Source organism: Oxyura jamaicensis, chromosome 3, assembly GCF_011077185.1.
Source record: "Oxyura jamaicensis isolate SHBP4307 breed ruddy duck chromosome 3, BPBGC_Ojam_1.0, whole genome shotgun sequence".
In the NCBI taxonomy this organism is placed as follows: Eukaryota; Metazoa; Chordata; class Aves; order Anseriformes; family Anatidae; genus Oxyura; species Oxyura jamaicensis.
This window is the reverse complement of record NC_048895.1, coordinates 3,255,067-3,277,079: the sequence shown is the minus strand read 5'-3', so window position 1 is coordinate 3,277,079 and position 22,013 is coordinate 3,255,067. Positions and strand designations below refer to the sequence as shown.

The following is a 22,013-nucleotide window of genomic DNA, read 5'->3' as shown; positions in this document are numbered from 1 at the left end:
TCACAGACTGTCCTGGAAAATGTATGTACCTCACAAATTTAACCTTAATGATCTCTATCGCCCTGAAAAATAATGATTTTTGACGCTGCAAATTATTTATATGGCTTCCTAACTTTAAAAATAGGGTTTTCCTCATTAATTTTAACTTACTGATAGAGAATATGTATTAAAAAAAAAATAAAACAAATCTTTCCTTACTGTTTTTGAACAAATCTGACAAAGATACTGTTCATGAAAATCCTAATCAGATCGTACTAACTGCACTTACATCCTGCATGTGTCAGACTGTCTCTGAGAGTTGAAAGATGGAAAGATCTTGAGACAAACGGTTCAGCCCACCTGTGGGTACCTGCTACTGTCTATAATCTAGAAGTAGGATAATTTCAAATTCCAGAAAATATTTTTCTTCTTCTTCTGTGTAGGTTTTAATGATATTGATGCTCACACGTCTCAGAGAACAGGGCTGCAGGAGGTAGAACATTTCCTTACACCGGCCCCAGGCAATCTTCACATTTCACTAAGATCAAAAGGGTGACTGGTGTTGAACCATGAGCAGAACCACAAAACCACGTGTTTACTAAAGAACTGTAAGAAGAGCTGCTTGGGAAGTTTCAATAGAAAAATATTTTCCCTGTAGAAAATTGGGTTTTCAACTCAAGTTACTGTGGATGATGAACTGGAAGAAGACTGGAAGAAAAGCCAACTAGTGTGGCCTGCCAATTTTTCTGTTTCATTTTTTCAGTTCTGGTTCATTTTTCAGTTCTGGTTCATTTTTTCATATTCCTTATCTGTTTTAAGAGAACTCAGTCTTTCATGATGAGACTGCCCAAAGAAAGAAAAAGAAAAAGTCAAGGAAAGAAAGCAGACACAGATCAAGAGCACACACCCAAATACTTCAGGGAGCCACATATAACACATGAGGACAGGAAGCCTATGTGGGACCATCAGTATATTATTTACAACTCCATGTAGACCCCAAGGAAATATAATGCATTACAGTAACTGAACGATTTTGATTTTCTCCTGAAATATTTAGATTTCTAAATAATAATAATAAATCTTATAGTTCATTAAAAAATATCCAACCCCTATCTTCTGACTACATCTATTCACAACGCAAAGTATAGGCTGCTACCTCAACCGAATATTAAAACAATTGTTCTGCTAGCATACGAATGGTACTGACGACCACAGAAGTCACAGAAGACTTCAAATCAGATATGACTACACACAAGCCCTCAAAACTCATTAGTGATCTTTGATATACACCTTGGGAATTTTTTATTTCACAAATATTATACAACTGCACCATAGGAAAAAATAAATCTAACATTCCCAATAATAGTTTAGAAGAAACCAAACTAGATTTGGCAAATTATGAAGAATGGAATTTTATTCTATGGGAAAGGTGAAGGTGACAGGTATGGCTTAATCCACATAGAAATGACTTTCGGGAAAATCTGTTACTACGGAGCTTGAACACACATAGCAATGCAACCAGAGAATAAAGCCCATGAGTCAATCCTCCTTCCAAATCCCAACATATCGGCTATAGAGAGCTACTATTAAGTTGCAATATGATGGATCCATTTTCGTGAATAGACAGGTAAGCGCAATAAGTCTATGTCTTTTTCCTTCTTATTTTAATGTCTATTCGGTCTTGTTATTGGGCTATTATATTTTGCTATTGCAATTTAAACCTTTTATCAGAAATAAATCTCGGAGTTCTATTATCTTGTAACAATTCTGTAGGGACAGGCATTTTGAAAAGCTGAAAGAGATGAAAATGAGAATGAAAAGAACTTCTCTTTTGCAGGCCACTATTAAAGTTTTCCTACTGCTACATTACAACTGTAACATAGTATCTTTAATAACAATTCATTATAATTCCATATTAAGTAAGAATATGCTATGCTACGTTAATAAACAAATCTGTTTTGCTTGCTTTTAAAAAGCATTGAATTGAATTGAAATTGAACATTATTTTAGCATTATCCTGTAGCTGACTTATGAGGACTCAAAGTTTCTTGCTAAGCTTCCCATTTGCCTGAGACCTTATGAAATTTGGAAATCCTTTGGATTCTTTCTTAAACCTATTTTTAGTGCACATATGGTCACTAACTTACCGGTGAAAAAAACTGACATGATTTAAGTGGTCACTGGTTTTGTTATTTTTAAATGGTAATATTCCAAGAAAGGAAGATAGGGAAGAAAGAAACGGAATGAATGAAACTAGCTGTGAAATCTGGAGGAAGCCTGCAGAATTGCAGAAACATAAGGACTCTGTTTCTCACTGAGCCAGCATCAATGATTCATTAGCCACTTGCTAAAACTCAATAATCAGTTCATGAATTGCTGAGTTCAACCATTATGAAAACAATATACAGAATCAGTAAATAATGGCCTCTGATGAATCTGCTGTACTGTATTCCTTTTGAAAGAAAAACAATAGAAAGATCCAGAATAAAAGTAGAAAAGGGAAGCAAATGAACCCAATAAATCATATGGAAGCCTAACTTTGTACTGCATATATGAATTTACTCTGTGCATCCAACTTCTTTATAAACTCTGTGTACCTGCTTTTCTAAAAGTAAGCTCATTGTCAAAACCTTAATATCAGCTGCTGTTACAACACGCTAATTCTTGGAATTAAAAGTGGTAGTTTGGAGGGCGTATGTTGCTTAGTTTTTAAAAACTGTTCTGAAGTCAGAAAATTCTCTCTTCATCAGACAACAACAGTAGAAGTATTTTTCACATACAGCACTATGCTCTCACCTTAATGCCTCAGAAGAAATCCCTTTGGGCTCAAGATCTGTGCCTCTCACTGGTAATACCTACGCCGAAAATTAAGCCTCGATTGCCTCTACTAAAATAAAGAAAATAAAAATCCAGCCTCTAAAACCTCCAGGTACCGAAGCATTTTTTTTTTTCTTCAAGCTATGATTAACAAGATCACTTTTAGAGATCTCCTATTAGTTACATACATTTATGCCAAAGCTAAATTTGATAGCCAGGGATTTCTTAAAGGTGCTGGACCAAAAGATAACGAGTTCACAAATTTCTCCAGCACTCAGGAGAATGCAGGATCTTCACAGGATCTCAGGGCTGATGCATTTCTTCCTGTGAATTGAAGCCCTTGCTGCCTCTGGTTTTTAAGTTTAAACTTGGAGGTTTGCTTCTGTGAATGGGGTTCCAAAAGAAATAAGAAAAACCTTCAGTCCTGTCCAGCATGTATTTTGAAAAATTTAGCTTCCCTAAGGTCTTAACAAAAGGAAATCCTACTTGTGGGAACAGATGATTAATCTGAGGCGCTCCAATGCACTGTGTGTTGTAATGATGAAAAGGATGCTCAACAGGTCTAAGCCTTTCCAAGGGAGGGTCTTACTCATCTTTGCCTAGGTGTGGTTCATGAAGCATCTTTAGCTCTTGACATAGCAGAGGGCACCTCAGAATAATACAGCCTCTCTCCAGGGAACAAAATGAATTTCCAAGCTGTTTCTTTATCAGGTTAACATTTGACAAGCTCGCTTTAATGCTCTCATTCTCCCCAAGTATCGCAGATGAGGAGGACAGGAAAAAGTTTGCAGCAGAGACAGACAGAAGGAAAAGAAATTCAAGATTCTCAAAACAGCGTGCCAAAAAGCACACTTTCTCTCCTTGCTACAGACATCAGGTAATGAGAACGACTGGATGTACTGCAGATTATTCTAGAAGCTTGGGCCAAAAAAAAAAAAAAAGTGTATAAAAGCTGAGCTAAACACAAAGACATACACAAAAATCTTCTGAAATCTTATCGCTTAGGTGTATGGGCTGAAAATCAAGTATTGCTTAAAGCCTAGTGCTCCACAGGGCCATCAGAAGTCTATTAGCTGACCTTCAGGCATGCGTTAATTTTCCTACCACCGACTTATTATTTACATGCTACCACAAATATGCCCAGCCCTTCAAAGGAAAGAAAAGGCATAGCCCTGTCCAGAAGATCTGCTGATCTAAGTTCATCCTAATATCGATACAAATAATGGAACACACTTTTGCTCTCTAAAATGGCAGTCAAAGCAAATTGGGCATTCTGAGCTGGGCTCTGGCAGCCTTTTGTATTGCTTTCATTAGAGTGTCAGACAAAAAAAAAATAATGTGACAAAGGAAGGGTGGCTGGTGAGCTGGCAATCATACGACGTCTAAAGATCTGAGCTCTTCTGTAATGATCATATGTGATTTACAGAATCAAAGGGTCAAATTCTGCCCTCAATTACACACCTATCGCTAGGTGGTACACCACCACATGGCACAGTGAATTAGAGAGATTATTCTATTTCTAAAGAAATAGAAAAATGGTCTGTGGCCTTCAAAGTAACAAATTCAGTGATCTTATATTAAATAATAACATATAAATGTAGGAAAATATCAATACATCTTCAGTGCCTTTTTTTTTTTTTTTAATATTTGGAGCAATAGAACTGCCTCAAGTCCCTTTCTTCAGACAATGTTTCTAGTCCAGCATTCTTTTCTAGTCTAGTATTCTGTGGAGGAATATGCTCCAGTAAGGCAAAACTTCGAAAATGAAGAACTTGGCATTGTTTCAATCCACTTAAGCACTGAAACATCAGCTAGGCTTGTCAGGAGTTTGGGGAACTCTGCTAAAAGCTCTGCCCTTCAGATGCTGTCATGGCACAAGAGCTTCCACAATTACAAATTTCTATTGCCTCTTTAATAGTTACAGCATACACCTGCTAAAAATACATCTTATTCCTCAGGAACATTTATCAGACACACAGGTTATTTAATTCAGTACGATTTCCCCCTTACCCTCAGGGATCAGAAACACTACAGATTTCAATTGCTGGCTTCTGCTTTTTGTTATGCGCTCGCCATCCTGTAATCCCAAACTTGCTGAACTTGTTGAGTTTCTCCACTGCCATTAGTGGGATTTCATTCAGGTACCATGGCAGGTGCTAGAAGGAGTGGAACTGAAAGCCAGAGAAATTGAAATCTCAGTTGGCTAGAGGCATTTCTGTTATCCTTTCTATGTTAATACAAGACCAAGGAGAGAAAATTACTGTTGATAAAAACAGCTTCTCATCCACACTTGGTGAAATAGCTAGTACATTCTCTCTTAGGTAAATGCATTCAATCACTTTCTCCACAAACATATGTACATGCAGACTCATATATATAAAACTTAAAAGAAAAAGACTGTCGTACCCAAATTTCATACAGAAACAAATTTCCTTTAACGATTACTTTCACTACGTGTTTCTGATTTTCCCCACCGCCTGCCTGCGGTTGGTTCTGCCACCCATAAAGGCCAGCGCCTTCCCTGCCTCTGGCGGTAGGGAAAGCACTGCGTAAACACAACTGGACTGACAGACACCCATAATTTCATCTTAATTGCGTGCTGTTAGGACTTCAAAGAGTGTCTGTAGTATTTGTTTTGAAATGCAATTAATATTCATTGTATGAATTCTTCTGCGTTCCCAACTGTTAGTATTTGTGTAATTATTTGTAAATAAGTGGAATGAATTTCACTTGAAGACAGAAATAAATTCTGCCTTTCCACTCGGACAGAACCCACAAATAAAGTCAGGGATGGCTTCCAAAGCGCCCTAACCCACAAGCAGAATTACAGACTAGAGGAAACGAGGGACGAGGACATTAACTGACGGGGACTGTCACTGAGCAGCTCCGTCCTTTTGGCCGTGCCACGGAGCCGCCGTGGCCCCACCGCGCCTCTCACCCAAGGGAAACAAGCTCCCCGTGACTCCTCCTGTAAGCACGGTGTTTCCGTGTCATCTCAAAGAACGGAATTTTCTGGACCTTCCCCTTCTTAGTTAATACACATGCACACACTCACACAAAACATATGTTAATAACTTCAGACCACAAATTTAATTTATCTCAGCTTTCCACCTGACATCATTCCCTGTCATGTGGCGCATACCCATCCGTAAACAAAATGGGGATTCATTACCATAGCAACACGGAGTGTGACTTTGATCAGCTTCAATGATTATTTGTAGGCACACACGTTTACAGATATCAAAATCCTAAGTGAAGGCTGATTACCTTTGTTTTTTTAAAATGCAAGCAGCGAAGTTGGTTTATCTGTATGAGAAAGGACACACGCTTAAAGACACTAAAAACGACCCCCGGACGGCAGGCGAAGCTGCTGGCCATCAGCCTGGTGTCACTTGCAGTTACTTGTGCATACATATATATCCCTAATATGAATAATTTGATCTACGGATCCCGCGACCAATAAAGGCTTTTCTTTTTGTTCCCTGGCAGATGTGGTATTTAGGGCTATGCAGGTGTTTGGGGGGCTGGCTTGTGTGGGATGCGAAGAGGTGGTAGCCTGTAGCTTGACAGAAAGAGAGGAAAAAAATCTGAACAATGTGTTGAAAAAGACTACAGTCAGAGCTGCGCAGGACCAGCTGTTTTTTTCTAATTAGAATAACAAAAATAGCACATGCTAAAATGTTTTTTTTTTCTTTTTTTTTTTTTTTCCTCTCTCAAAAGCAATGAATGCTTTAGGAACTATAAGGAAAGAGCTTTAAAACCTATTTAAATGAAGGAGCGTTTCAGGAGCCATATGGAGAAGGAAAAGAAAAGGCGAAAGTAGAGAAATGTTTTATTTTTAGCTAAATCAAGCATTTCAATTCTTCATCCAGTGTTACATAGAAATTATCTTACTTTTAAACTTCCAGAAATGTCAGCGCTGAAGCTGCCTCTTGTATCATAGCTTAAACAAGATATTTTAAAAATATTTAGTGTATTTCAGCGACGCATTCTTCCAGGTATTGTAAATCCCATGGTATGCCCTGAACATGCATTGAGATATATTACTTATGATATAACTGTGTTCCAGCGATGTATGAGAGCTGCACATAATGAAGTATGTGACAAATACTCAAAACACGCACTGTATCATCAGGCGTGCACCCCCCCGTCCCCTTCCTTCTTCTTTTCCCGAAGCACTGATGATTCAAAACTCTGAGCACAGGAATAACATTTGTAACAGCTCCGGCATTCTGGACATCTGCACTGTTAGAGTACTTTAGAATAAAGTCACATGGCCATAGGGAAATTTCACAGAATTAAAATCACAGTGACTTGCCAAGGTGTATAACTAGTTTGTTTTCAGCTGTTCTTCTCATGAATAATTACCAAGCAGGCATATCCTAAAGCTAGCACAAGCTGTCATTTCACCAGAAATATTCAATATTTAAAGCAGAATTTAGAATTTCTAATTTCATAAATGAAAATAATTGCAGCTCAGGCAAAATAGCACAGTTCAAGTGCCATAACGGACTTGCCTTTGTACAAGGCTTCCTTCCCAGCATCAATATGTTAGAGTCGCACTGAATTATTTTTATCACATAAAGAAAACAATGCAAATGCAAAGGAAATTGAAAGCATTTTTTTCCCCCAGAACTAATACTTTGCTAGCATTTTACTGACTATCCCTTTATCAAGCACAGAAAGAGAAAACACAGTACGATCCCAAGACTTCCATCTGTTTCAGTCCATTTTGATCAAACACGCTATGTGTATTCTTTTCCACCACCATATGTGTGAGCGAGAGCCAACAGCAGTGCAGAGCAGGACAGGGAGGCTCAGAGGCAGGAATAGGATGGAGGTGCGAGAGACGGGGAGCGCTTCACCTGGAAGCCTTCCCGAGACCCCACACCACCCTGGCAGGTCCCAAAACACAGCCCAGACCTAAGATGCATCTGTGGGAGGGCAGACAGGACTCCGGGGAATGACTACTCAGCCACCAGCATCCCTCCTCCCTCGCACACCCGCGGCACAGGCAGAAGTGGCCGTGGCCCGCTTCAAGGTCAGCCGCAACTTCTCTGTCACACCAGCAAGTACCAGGTCAGGTCCCCAGGTTTTCTGCTTTTGCAGTCCAGGGGATGAAATAAAGGAGAGACTGCAAGCCAAGAGAAAAGCACGCTTTCCCTTTTCACAAGGCTTAATATTGGCACGTTATTATAATATTATGAAAATCTTCATTGGAGCTTGAATAATGCCCTGAAATAGATATTGTGCTAGTTAATAAATTACATTTTCAAATGATAGAGATTTTATCACCAAAACATCTCATGATTAATTTCTAATGTGAAGCTTATGGCCCTAACTTAAAACATTTGATTTTGCATTTGTGTTCAAAGGTTGAGCACTTAGTAAAGTTTTTATAAGGAACTCACTGTTTTTTTTCCCCATATTGAAAAAAAAAAAAAAAAAATCACTAACCTGTTAATCCACTGTAACTTCATAACCTCAATTACAGCTCTTGAGATGAAGGTGATTAAAAATAAGTATTTTCCACCACTTTCAAAGTGCAGGTCTCACCTTCCAAAGATATTCTGTTTAAAAATTTTCAATGATACATTAATGGCAATAATTAGAACTGGCCAGAAATGCTCCACAAGACATGTTTCCCATTTTCCAACCAGCTATAGCAATAACTACTTGATGTTTCAACGTCCCTATCACTGTAGTAACTAGGATTATTTCTATAGGAAGTAAGAGGGGATGATAAAACTACAGGTACTATAAAGAAAAAGCTACCAACAAAAGCCAGGGTATTAAAATTAGGAACTCACAGCTCCCAAACCTTGGAGCATGAGGCCAAACTTCTGCTCTAATGAATTTAAGATATTAATTTATATCAATCAGAGTTTTATTGAACTTGGCCCACCACTCAGACTTGTGGTGCACTATTTCCTAATACGTTTGATGAATTTACTGTTGTTGCTTGAGAGCAGCCCACGATCCATCTAAACACATTCTGAAATGAGGAAAGGAATCAATAAAACTAGGGTGCCAGAGCACAGCAGGCGGAGCTGCAACAGTTTCTCCATTTTTCTGTATATGTCCAAGTACTAAACTTTAAGATTTACTTCTTTAGCTGGGTATTCCAAGCTCAAATCAGTACTGCAAATATGCATGCTTACCCATTCAGCATTTATTTTGTTAATATTCTCAGAACAGGTTGAAATTTTGCTTTTCTAATAGCCAACCAACAGACAAATACGAAACTATTCATACAAAAAAATAAAGGAAACTGAAATGCAAGAAAATTATGCAAAACTTAAACTGTTTAAACCTGGCATTTACCAAAATATATGTATTTAATTCTAATCACCAAAAATAAAAAATTTAAAAAAAATCAGATGAATGATATCATGACCTTTCTCAAGCGACTATTTTCCTCTTATTACTTGTCAAGCACAATTTGTGTTGGGTTACATTAAAAAGACAGCAGCTGTAAACTAGGGTAGGCAAAGTCCACATTAGTCAGCCAGCAGCCAGTTCATATTCTGAGGTCTAGTTGCAAGAAAATAAAAATAATTTTCCTACTGCTTTCAGTAACATCATAACTTATATCAAAATCACACTTATGCTAGATATTTTTCAAAGTTGCTTTCTGGTAGCTCAATTAATTCATCATTGTTGTGCAAAGCACTGTACAATAACTATGATCTTCCTCTGAAGAAAAATGAGGAACGTTCTTCCAAATGCCTTTTGCCAAGCCCAGCTCTCTAACGTTTCTCCCTTTTCTTCCTGCATCTCCTCCAAACTGGCTTTGTGGCTGACGCTTCCTAGCTGGAGCTCCACCTTCATTCAACTCTTCTAGGGTTTGAATATCTTCATCTTCTCCAGCAATAAGAATTTTGCCATTGTCTTTATGGGAACAGGAAGAGATTTTAAGCGAGCTAAGCTGCACACAAGGTTTTTGTCTCATTTTAATCAGGATGTTGGTTGCACAATTCAATACTGATTGTGTAATCAGAAAGCAAGAAGAAACAGAACACAAACGAATTACTATGGAAAATTGTCCTCATAATGGGGTCACGAAGCATAGAGATATACATTTATAATACTCTGTCAAATTACATTATGTGAGGAAATAAAATATGTTAAGAGAAAGTATGTTTTAATTACAAGCACAATACTACTTCAAATTGGGAAAAAATTACGTACCTTTTTTTTATTATTATTATATAAATTTAACATCAATATGCACAGAACTGCCATCCCCTGCTGTTCAGGGGGTGTGTGTGTATATAAAGTTTAAGGATTTAGGTTTTCCAATTATTCTTTTTAATTTTCTGTCAGCGTATAAAACAGAGACCTAAACAACGTGACAACACTAGTTTGCTACCACGTACGTGATGGCGCTTACGCCGGGGTCTCACCAAGTGTGTTCCAGGTACAGTACAGCACTTAAATCACACAAAACAACGCAGAAGAAGAAAAAAGCATACCTTAGAAAAACGACGACAACAACACAGGTGCAAAAGCAAACTTTTTATGATCTAATTGATAATCATAATAATGAAAGAGGTATTAGGCATGCTGGCCTAAGAAATTTAGAGATGGTATCAATCTCTGCAAAACTTAGTTTTTCCATAAGGAAGTTTTGGCTACAAATCAAATACCAGCCTCTTTAAGTGCTGAGTATAAAGCAGAAACAACATTTTACTTTGCTACCACAGCCTGCACAGGCAGTGTAAATCCCACAGCAAGAGCTACCAAAGCAGGTCTCCGCTGTAGGACAACTGTCCAGGCTAAAGGTGCACCCCCATACCCAGCCCCACTTTTCCAGGATGACAGCAAACAGTTTTGAAAGCACACAAGAAACGCAAGCTTTGAAAAAATGCAGCTTTTGCATCAACGGTGCTGTTAAAGCACTGTGCAGTCATAAGGAGGAGAGAAAGGTGTGGGCAAGCGGAAGCTTGGTCATGTAATTAATTCTCTAGCTAAGCTTTAATTTTACTGATAAAATACTTGTTTAGGAAAAAATAAAAATAAAAATCGTTGCCAGCTTTCAGATGTGCACCCTATTCATCCAAAGCTTTTCTGCATTCACTAAAACATCTTTCTTACCACAAGGTGGCATCTTCTTATTTTTATATAAAACATCTGAATATTTACATAATTTGAATAATTTTCTACACCTGAACGTTTCTAATTTTTTTATGACAGCCATTTAACATCTGTGTAGATAGCTAGCAATGATGTTAGACTTCACCTCACAAATGCTCGTGGAGGTATCTGCTGCTGCCTCGTACACCTCTTTACAGATGCCATGTACATGCAGAATCCCTTCGCTAAACAAGGTGCTGACAAGACTTTTAGGGACATACAAATAATCCTTCCAAATTCCGTGGCAACCAAAATTAAGAATTTACAACACATGTTAAAAATGCTGAGCTTTCTCCCCAAACACCTATTGGAAGAGTACATCACTGGAGAAGTCTGACCAGCTTCTCAGCATGCAGATATTTTACAATATAACACAGCAATCCTCTAAAGCCAAGAAACTTTACACTCCGTAGTCTAGATGCATAACTCAAACCAATCCTGGAAACACGGAAAAATGCATAAAATGCATCAGCAGTTTCTTTTTGCTGTTGTTTCTGCTCAGATCAGTACTAATATAACCCATATGAGAAATAAAAGGGGGAAGTTTGAAGTCTGCAATGACTTCCATTTTGCACAGTTGCCTCCTTCCAAAGATTAAGACATTCATCTAATCTGAAGAGCGTAGCGTCTAGCGTCTAGCAACTATGGTCAACTTAACCCAAGTGGAAATTACAACACAAGTGAGAAATTGGAGGACTGAGTTCCCATGGCAGAACACAAATCCACCCCCTGCATACACACAGCTACATTTCTTTAAAGGCAAAAAAAATAAGAGGGAGAAATACACACACAGAGAGAGATTTGTTAATACTACCTCTTCACTAGATAGGAGTTCAGGCCTATTGATGCCAACGGAAAGCTGTTATTGACCCCTAAAAGGCTGTGGGCTCAGCCTCCTGCCCCCATAATTGTGATTGGGGTACAGGTGCAAACCAAGGGAAATCTTATGCCGGAAATTTTACAGGTAGAAAGCCTAATTCAGTGCTTCTGAAGTGTTTCAGAATTTTTTCTCTTTTTGCACCCAAAATTTTATGGAACATACTAAACTATCTCAAAGCCAAAGGGCTCTTCTCTACATTTTAAAGAAAAGTGATTTGGTTTCTTAACTTGAAACAATTCACTTAAGAATCTACCTCAAAGAATTTTCTTCTTCACAAGCAGTGGCTTCCGATGCAGGTACAGCAAGTGAGGATCACAACATCACAGAACAGCATCAGCATATTCTAAACCTGATTCCTCCATCCCTCTCAAAACAAGCTATCGGATGCCTATTTTTGATTTCCCTATGAATTCTTTTCAAGAGGCAGAACAATACCATATTGTTTCTCATACATAATCTAAACAGATTGTCGCAGTTTTGCAAAAACTGTTTGTGCTCTCAGTTTGCTCCGTGTCCCAGCCAGGAGAGGCAGATAGATCCTGCTCTGCTCGGCTCTAAGTGAGGAACCACTTCACTTGAGAGCTGAATTATCAGTTTAAAAGCAGTGAGACGACAATGTAATCGTCTGCGAATACAAATGAAGCAATAGGTCTAGCCATTACGTTTATTCCCAATTATTTGCAGCTGCAAAAACATACAGACAATATTTCTCCCTCACATAATTCCATTTTTGACCCCAGACAAAAATCAGTCCCTATCTCTAATCTGCTGTGCTGGTGGAGCCTTCTGAAACCCTGGGTGACAGCAGAAACCTTCAAACTGAACTGACGCCCCACGGACCATCTGCAAAGAAAATCATTTAAAAAATTACCCAGTGAAGCCGCATCTCTTTGAAGAGACAAGTATAATCACCATTTCTAATGTTATCTGAGAGTGAAAATGAAGAGAGCCCGCTCACACACGCAAGTACCAGGCTGTTTGTACCAGTACGCAATGAATGAGACAGCTCCGCCACCAGTGGAGAACAACGTGTGTCAAACTGGGAGAAAACTTGAGTGATATTTTTAAAGGGTATTCTTTCAATGAGCTATCTTCTGAAAATTACTAAGCTTGATTTAATGGCAAGTAGTTAAGAATACAAACAATGGCCCCAAAATAATCCGCTCTAGTTCATTTTTTGGTTGCTGCTTGCTTGTTTTTAATTGCCAGTTACTCACATCAAAGCCTTATTCTGTATTTCTGTATAAAATCCTGTTTTTAAGCAGCAAGGCATTCCCTTAGGGCCAAAGGCAGCATTTTGTAAGATCTGGTGAGAGGTGTAAAATCCTATCTGCCAAATGTAATAATGTTTCCAGGATGGGGCTGACATCCTCTCCTTGGACATCTCAATGGCATTAGAGCACCAAGGGTACGGAGTCAGAGGTGGCTAGTCCAAAAGCCAAAAAACACCGGTAAGCATGGGATAGCAAGCACTGAGATTGTGCTGACGTCCTCTGAAAGCTTTCAGATCCCCCACATTTGCCTCCAAAAGAAAGTAGATGTGACCAGTCTTCAAAGCACCCAGTCCAAATACGCAACAGCTCCAATAACTTCTAAATCTGTACAGCTCTAGGTATCTTGGTCCTTAACCGTATCTACATGTATTAAACAAAATATTTAGTCTTAAAGTACGTTGATAAATGTAGACTCACACTCTATGTATTAAGAAATTCTCTGGACATTTAGAGCCCCAAATGAAGGAGATAGGGGTTGCTTAACTCTGACAGACGGAGGCACGAACAAGCCCACCTTTGCTAGTTCCAGTGGAGATGCACTAATTTGGTAGCTGAAGCGCTGACCTAACACAAGAAACACCACTACAACGCCCAACTGCACTTTGCTGAACACGGCCTAACTAGTAACTTTATTTATAAAATGTCTTGATCTGAGGCAGCATAAATAAAACAAACACACTCAAGGCATTCAAAACATGGGACGCGACATCCTTGAGGACAGTACCTAGGTCATGGTACCCCTCAGTCGCTTCTGTGATAATTTGAAGTATTAAATTCCTCTTCTGTATTTCGCTCTTTACACTAGATAAATTAACATGGTGCTGTAAAGCACCCCACAGAACAAACACAACAGAGAATATTTTTCGGTGCTCACATGCAACTTACCTCACCTCTTCTGCATCTGGGCTTCATCCCTAAGCAGCAAGCCACCACTCAGATGACACCTGGTCCAGTGACAGAAGCAGCCTAGGTCTCCTGGAGCTCTTATAATCACATCTCCTCCATGCTATCTTAAGATTGCTTGCTTTACAAATAATATTAGAATATAACCATCATCATCAAAGTCCCCAGTACTATCAACAATTACCATGGCGCATATGCAAGACACCGCTATTATTGCTTCAGGAGCACTGAAGATATTCAAGTTTTCTGTATGCACAGTTAGCATACAACTTCCTTCTAGCAGCTATTTCAAGTTACCTGTCCAGGAATCGCAGGAAAAATATCGATAATTTCCAGGTAAACAGATACGTTTCTGCCTAGAAAGCAGTTTTTCCACATGTCAGTATAAGAAAATGAAAAGCGGGTCTTCTATTTTGTTATCTCATGGGCTACTCTGTTATTCTAATTAACAAATGGAGCAGACAGCCTACATCTCCTCATAGTTTACTTCTCATTTCTTTTAACTTATCAATGCAAAATAATTTAGCAGAGAGTCATTAATTGAGTTTCTTCTGAGGGAGAAGCATTATTAGCTATGTTAAATTTCAACAATGTGGCTTCAAAACAGCTGTAGCCATGGATTTTTTTAAGCTTTAACTGAACATCTGTGCACTTTAATTGATTAATTTCAACAAAATGCAAAGGAAAAAAATAAAAGCAACAGTAGGTATCATGAATTTAACAAGCCAATTTTAGTTTTCTGTACTCCCTTAAATAATGACTCTATATACATATCAGATTGCAACCAGCAGCATTAAGTAGCACCAAGTTCACTCGACATTGCCAAACCCTACACAATTTAATCTCATAAAAGAGAAACAGCATATGAAAAAAAAATATATATATATTTATACACACATTGATGCACAGCCTACATGTGATCTACAGTGTTTTGTTCCTCTCTCCCCCAGGGCCAGCTTTCCCAGCCAGGTGGGAGGACAGAAGAGACGTATTTCCTTCTTAACCCTTTTCCTTAATGCGGCACAGGAGACAAGCTCCAGCACGGTGCCACCCCCCCACGGCCACAGCTGACCCCACACAGCTATCCCTTCTGTGGCTGCTGTCGAAGGCAGCTTTCTAGGAGGTAGCAGGTGCTACACCCACAGAGGCAGGCCGCGGGCTGTCCCATGGAGAAGGGCCCGCGGCCCCCAGGCTGCAGGGATGGGACAGGCCGCCTTCCACGGGGCTGGCCTAAGCATTGAAGGCATGGCCCCAAAAGTCCAGGACACGTTGGTCGAGCTGCTGCTACCTCACAGAAACAAGGGAACAAGGAAGGAAGAATGACTGTGGTGGCTTGACTGCTGAAACTGGTTTTGCGTGTAGCTACATCCTGAGTTATGTTCCCAAAAACGCTGCACAGGGGCAAGCTGATGTACCGAGATATGACTTGTATCAGCCAGATAGGCTGCCTAACGTAGCTAAGAGAAGGGATGAAGAAAGGACTGGCTTTTCCCCTGTGCCCAGTGGGAGCTGAAGCACGCATGTGCAGGCTGGAGGAAGGCCTGGGGGACGTACCAGGATGGGGCTCCAGGCACAGGGTACCAAGCCAGCAGGTACCCAACACGTGCACGTGAACCACCCAGTTTCACTCCATCCGTGACAGTTCCTGTTCGCCACTTGTTGACAGCCTTTGTTCAAGCCATACTTTCTAAGAATCAGTGATTTTACTCTGGCAGCCCTGAATCGTGGCTTTGGAAGTCCCCGCCTCCCGTATTTGTAAAGCTAGTAACTAGTTCCGCTCTCCGAACCATCACCACAAGGAAAAAAGCTCTAATTGTTCAGAATTTCATTCGCTGACATTTCTGTGCTCAAGGTGGCTATTACCTCTGACTAAGAAACCAAAAACTTAGGAAGGAGTTCACAGGCTTTAACTTAGGCAGTGATTTCCTTTCATAGACTAAAATACAAAAAGCAGAATAAATAGAAGAATTTAGAAAAAATAAAATCAAGACATTGAGCCCCCACAATCTCCCAAGAAATTTTTAGATGATGCAAACACAGCGTCTTTTAAATTAAGGGTGCGTTTTCTTAGTGGCTAAATATATTAAGCAGCTCCCTAAATTAGCGACCCAGCTTCAGAATCTTAAGTCAAGAAAAATCTATTACCTCTATATTAATACCTACTCAGATTTACCTTCAACAGACATCTCCATCTTCTAAAAAATAGCTATATATCTGTAGAAACTATTGACTTTACAAAACCAGATATTTCTAAATAACAGTATACAGTAACTTGAAAAACAAAACAAAACAAAGAAAAAAAAGGCCGATAATAATACAAATTGCACTCTACAATATCCCAGAAAAATTTCCTCAGAGAGAACACAGGACCCTAGAACTCAAAGTGCCTTCCAGTGCAAGCACGCAGAGGAGTGAGCTACCATGGGGCAAGCTGGTACTCGAACCAGCGATCCACCAGGATACACCCACCTACCCCACCGTGCCATAGGATCCCAGGTGGACTTGGAAGGCCAGAAGCAGCCCAGCCCTACCACAAGCACTACAGCCACAAGCCACACTGGATGACACTGCCATCACATGGGGTCATGCCATTTAAGTCTACCCTGACAAAAAAACTAAGATCATTTTCTGACTGAATGATATAAACTGGATGAGAGATGAGGCTTTAGAGCCTTTTCATAACTCCTCCAGCAGATGTTTGTCCAAGGGATGACACTCACTAAACAGCTTAAAAATGAACCCATGGGGAGCCCTGCTTATTGGACATACAGTACAGTTATAAGAAACATATACGAAGTAAATAACTTACACCACAGTCCCCTTATTTGCACTTTTTTCACAGAAGTGTATCACTGTTCATAGTTCACTAAAACATTCTTGTTTGTTGCTTCATAAAACATTCTAGATACTACTTCAAATTAAAGAAAAAAGCTGTCAAAAAACACCTCATGAGATGGATTCGGGGATGGAATACTGTAACTCACAAGCTCTCTCGTTGAATCAGATAATCATAACTATTAGAGGTTATTTTGAAATACTTTTTCCAGTTTTAGGACTATTAATGTCACATTCAAGTCACTCTGAGGCTTTTTGCTCAATTTTTTGTTGTTGTTGTTTTACTGTTTGGGGGATACAACGACTCATTGGCATATTTCCAGCGCAAGATGCATTTGAATAATACATGGCATGCCCTTTAGCTAGCATCATAATGCCAGATTTAAAACAAGGTAAGAAGTTTCTCCATATACACTCCCAGCGTTCAGCCGCTCATAATCTATAGCGTTAACAATTTATCATCGAACCCAGAGACTTGCTGCCAACTTATCAAAGTGGCCACTGGATGCATATGATCTAGTCTGAGCATCTGGCTCTTCACTGCTCCTGACATTAGCACAGACAACAGAATCAGTGGACTATTGAATGCAATTACAGTAAGCGAGACAGACAATAAAGATTGATAGCGCCTTCTCTTTTTATCACATACGAAACTAGTGGGGGTTAAAGCTTTGCCTTGAGCTGCCTTCATTTAACAATGATTGAAAATATGCAATTGTGATGGTAAAACACTGCAGCCTGTACCACTTCATTTACCGGACACATTATCAAATTAAATGAAAAGTGAACTGCCAAAAGCAACAGTTATTATATATTAATGATGAATATTTACTTAGCATTGTTCACAAATCACACAGAGAACAGAACCCTTCTTGTTATCTTCTTTGCAGGCTACAGATGAGTAGTTTAACATTTCTATGTTTACGTTAAGTCTTCTGTCTACGAATCTCTAAACACAGAGATGTGCGATCGGTTTTGTGACTATTCATGTGGTTACAAATGTGTGATTAATAAAATGCTCCAGTAGTAAATGAATCCTAATTGCTGCAGGGATTCCTTACCTCAAATCACAGTTGGTTTTCTTGAAATACTTAACTAACCAAAGAAACACAAGAAAACTGGTGACTTGTTTCCAGCAGGCTCTGCATCGCAGGTCACGTGGCATTCAACTGCTGAACAAATGGAACATCCAGAAACTGCCAATGCAATTGATTCATCAAAAACACTTCTACTGTACAGTATTTCAATCTCTATCCTGTTACTGTAAACTGGGTGAGCTAACAACATGCACTACATTAGAACTACATATATCGGAAAGTGGAGTTATGCAAATAACATTGAAAGTCACTGACTGTTTTGCTTAAAAATCCTTGTTTTACAGAAGCCAGTCTAATAGTATTCTAATTCGAATAATTTCTTCCAATTACATCCAAACAGTCCTCCAATGTATGGTGACAGTCAAACTAGGGACCGACAGAACTAACGGCTTCTTGGTGGTTGTGGCTTATTTCCTATCAATTGTTTTAACAGACAAAGCAGTTTCAGTGTCATGTAAGACTTGATATCATCGAGAAATTTAGAAAATATCTTTCCCACAAGCTCAAAATTAACTAAAACAATAAGTACACTGTCAGTGCCATTAAAAAGAAAATAATAATAACTCCCGTCAATTTTAGATCAATTGCAATGAAGTACTGGTTGGATAACATGTGGTCCTGGTACTGCCTGGTTTGGGGTTACACACACAACAAACGCAAACATATGGTCCTTGTCATGCAATGATATCCATGCAGGCAGATTTTTGCCTGTGGAACGAGTTCTGCTAGCTTCTGAAAAGCTCTCAATGCACGCATCAGTCACTGTGCAAGTGGCATGCTGAGGTATCTGAGACTAAATGACTAAACTGAGAAGTTTAAATAAAAATAGGCTTCTTTTTTTTTTTTTTCACCCCTTGCCTTCCTATGGACCTGTGTAGTGAAATAAAGCCATCGACAGAGCACGAACTAATCCACATGAACTCTATTCTCCAAAGTTTGGTGGGTTTTGTTTGTGTTTTTTTTTTCTTTAAAGCAAACTGATTGTATTCCAAGAATTCAGTCTCCTTTCTACAAATTGTTGATGTAAAGGCAATGCAGACTGGACAATATAAAAGCACACTGAGGGGAAAAAGCCTGTCTTTCTGTCCATATGCTAGCACATAAACCATAAAAGTGACAAACACCCAAATATGCCACAATGGAAAACTATGTGCCGATCCCACGCAATAAACTGAACAAGCAGCACGTTGTATGGTACTGTTTAACAAGAATGCAAAAATAACTGTAGGAAACTCTGGCTAAGGATGGCCCACAAACAGCTTTGGAAGGGATGATGCATCAATAAAGAAACTACAAGCAGAACAAATAAATTATCTGAAGCCTACTGAAAACAGGAAACCAAGGACACTTCTATTTTCAAATGACATTTATTATCATTCACCCCTTTTTAAGCAGAAAGCATAGCTAAATTTAACAGAATATTTTTCAAGAAACATGCCTATTTTATTATGTTCACGTTTACTTGCTGGAAATACCAAGAGAAACATTAAGTAGTTTTGTTTTTTTCCCATCTATGCCAGTTTTTCCACTTGAGTTTCCATATAAAGTAACAATAATCTGTTCCACAAAGCAGAAGAACTATTGAAGCCTGTTTTTTACGGCCGTTCTTTGTCTTCCCATGCCACCTCATTACCTTTGTCAGAGAAAGGACAGCAACGGCTGCCGTGGTGTGCCCCACGCTCTGCATGTGCTGACCGGCCAGCAAGCTGCTGCCAGCGGAGAGAAGAGAGCACAAATGAGTCCTGTCCTTTTCCTCACCGAGGTACTTCAGAGATACCTGTCCCATCTCCAGCCACCAATAATTACACATTTCATAAAGCACAACCGCTTTGCAACCCCGATCTCCTCTTACCAACGGGTCGACAGACGCTAGAGTCGCTGAAGGGAGGAAACGTGCAGGCCAATGGGGTGAAGCTCATTTCCTTCCCAAACTAGGCTAGGTATGAAACGTGATCAGGAAAGGAGGTGGCTGATTGCCTCCAGAGGAGGCTAGGACATTCCCCTTGAATATTACTTCAGAAAGAAGAGAAAAAAATTACACAGAGCTGACAGTCAGAGAAAAAGAAAAAGAAAGGAAGAAAAAGTTAAAGATCTCGTCCCTGATACGACTCAAGTCTGAGATAAATCAGCAGCTCTCCTCATCGCTTAGGGAAGGGCACAGTACCAACCCTGCACCGTGAACGTGTGGCGCGCAGAATCACTTTTAGAGATAAGCAATTGCATCTCAGGTACAGGAATCAAAAGCTGTAGATACAGATAGATAAAGTGAATATAGATTCTGACTTTCGCAAATTTTAGTTTGCATTTCCGTACTTCTTCAGTGTATTTCACTGAAGATACTGCCCAGCTGCATCATATTTCAACAGAAGAGGGATAATCAAGTCAGACACAGTATACCAGAGTGGATGGAGCGGGGAGAGATTCTGTTGTTTAAGATCCTCTCTGAAGAGCAGAGGAATCAAGCTTAGTTTTTGTCTGTCAATTTATTTTGCCATCCTTATTGCGCCAAACAAAAGCCAGCCACCAAGCCAAGAATGAAGTCTCACACATTTTCCTCAAATACTGCCAAGAAATCACCAATTCCCAAGCCGCCCGTCGGCACTCAAGCATTCCCGTGACCTTAGGATCAGCTCCTCTCCAGAAAAGGGAGCTCAGTTATCGCCACAGACCCAGGAGCGTGGAATGACACACCACCGCTACATGCTTCCACCTCAGAGCTTTGTAACATCGGTAAGTACACGTGAATTTTGATAGCTCTCTCAATAAGCAAATTCACTCATTAATTTTAAAACATTGCCATATGACACATACGGTGCCAAAACAGCCCAAACGAGAGAAAAAAGAGTCCAGTATGTAAAAGCTCTAGATCTTCAACCCTCTGATCCAAGAATGAAAGTGGGAACCCAGCGCTCTTGAATCTTCGTCTGAACGCTGACACAGACCTTTTCCTGCAGCATCGGGCAAGAAACAGTACAGCTCGTCTGCCTCTGCAAGTCTGCCTAAACAGTGCTGCAATTTATTTGTCCTTTAAAATATACCACAGGTAATAATCCTTTATCCACAAATATCTCAAGTTCGGGGAAAAGAGCTTGTTTCAGCCAGTTTGACAAAGGCATGAAATAGGCAATATTGTGCAAGATGAGAAATCTGAAAATGACATTTAATGTGGAATGGAAGAAGTGCTGTTATATAACACAAAAAGTCCGATGTAGTCATGCTTTAATATTTTCCAAAAACTAAATCATGTTATTCTAAGAATATCTTTAGCATCATGCCTTCTTGGTCAAGGAGCGATTTTGTTTCTTGCTATGTCACAAGAAGAAAAACAGCCTCACTATGGAATATGCAAAATACAAACTTGTTAGATTCCGAAACTGATTTTTCTCACTGCCTATTTTATTTACAAAGCAGTTTCTCTGAAAACACTTAACTAAGGCTTTTACATACATACTCTATTATAACCTAGCATCTCAAAACCTACTTTCACTTTTAGTACTATTACGTGTTATATATTCATTCTTTTTATTTCAGAAGGACCATCAGTCTAAATAAAGCTAAACGTGTCCGATTATGTTGCAGGGACACAGCCAATGTTAAGAAGTTCAGAGAGAAGTACACAGATAAGAGTTGGGTAGTCCTGCCAATACATCTCTGAGACCAAGAAGGAAGTTCATACTGGTAAGAGCTTCATGGCCATGCAGAAGGGGACTCAATATGAACAAAATACAGGGGTGGACATCTCTTCACTTAACCTCATTCCCCATCAAGGGACTTTTTTTCGTTTTCTTGTTTCTGCTACAACCATCAGGTATCCATTGATCTAAATTACAGACAGATATTTCACAAGCATGATGAACAATCTTCAGAAGTTAACTGAATCTTAACTGCACTTGATTCTCCATCAGAGGCACGCATGTTCTGCCTCTCGGTGGTACTGAACCCCATGGTATCCTCAGTGAGGACTGAGAGCAGAGAGATGCAAGTCTCTCAACATACTTGGCTGAGAGGAGCATGACTTTTGTAGACTCCCTCCAACACCTAATGGGAAAGGCTAAATGCCTAAAGGTCGGAATTATCCTCAGGAAATCCCTG

At 39.5% G+C, this 22,013-nt stretch overlaps 1 protein-coding gene across 2 annotated transcripts in view; it reads right to left on the bottom strand.

Moving 5' to 3' along the window:
* Positions 1-22,013, bottom strand: part of LOC118164008 — a 455,411-nt gene that overhangs the window by 306,759 nt on the left and 126,639 nt on the right. The gene's annotated exons all lie outside the window — the stretch shown is intronic.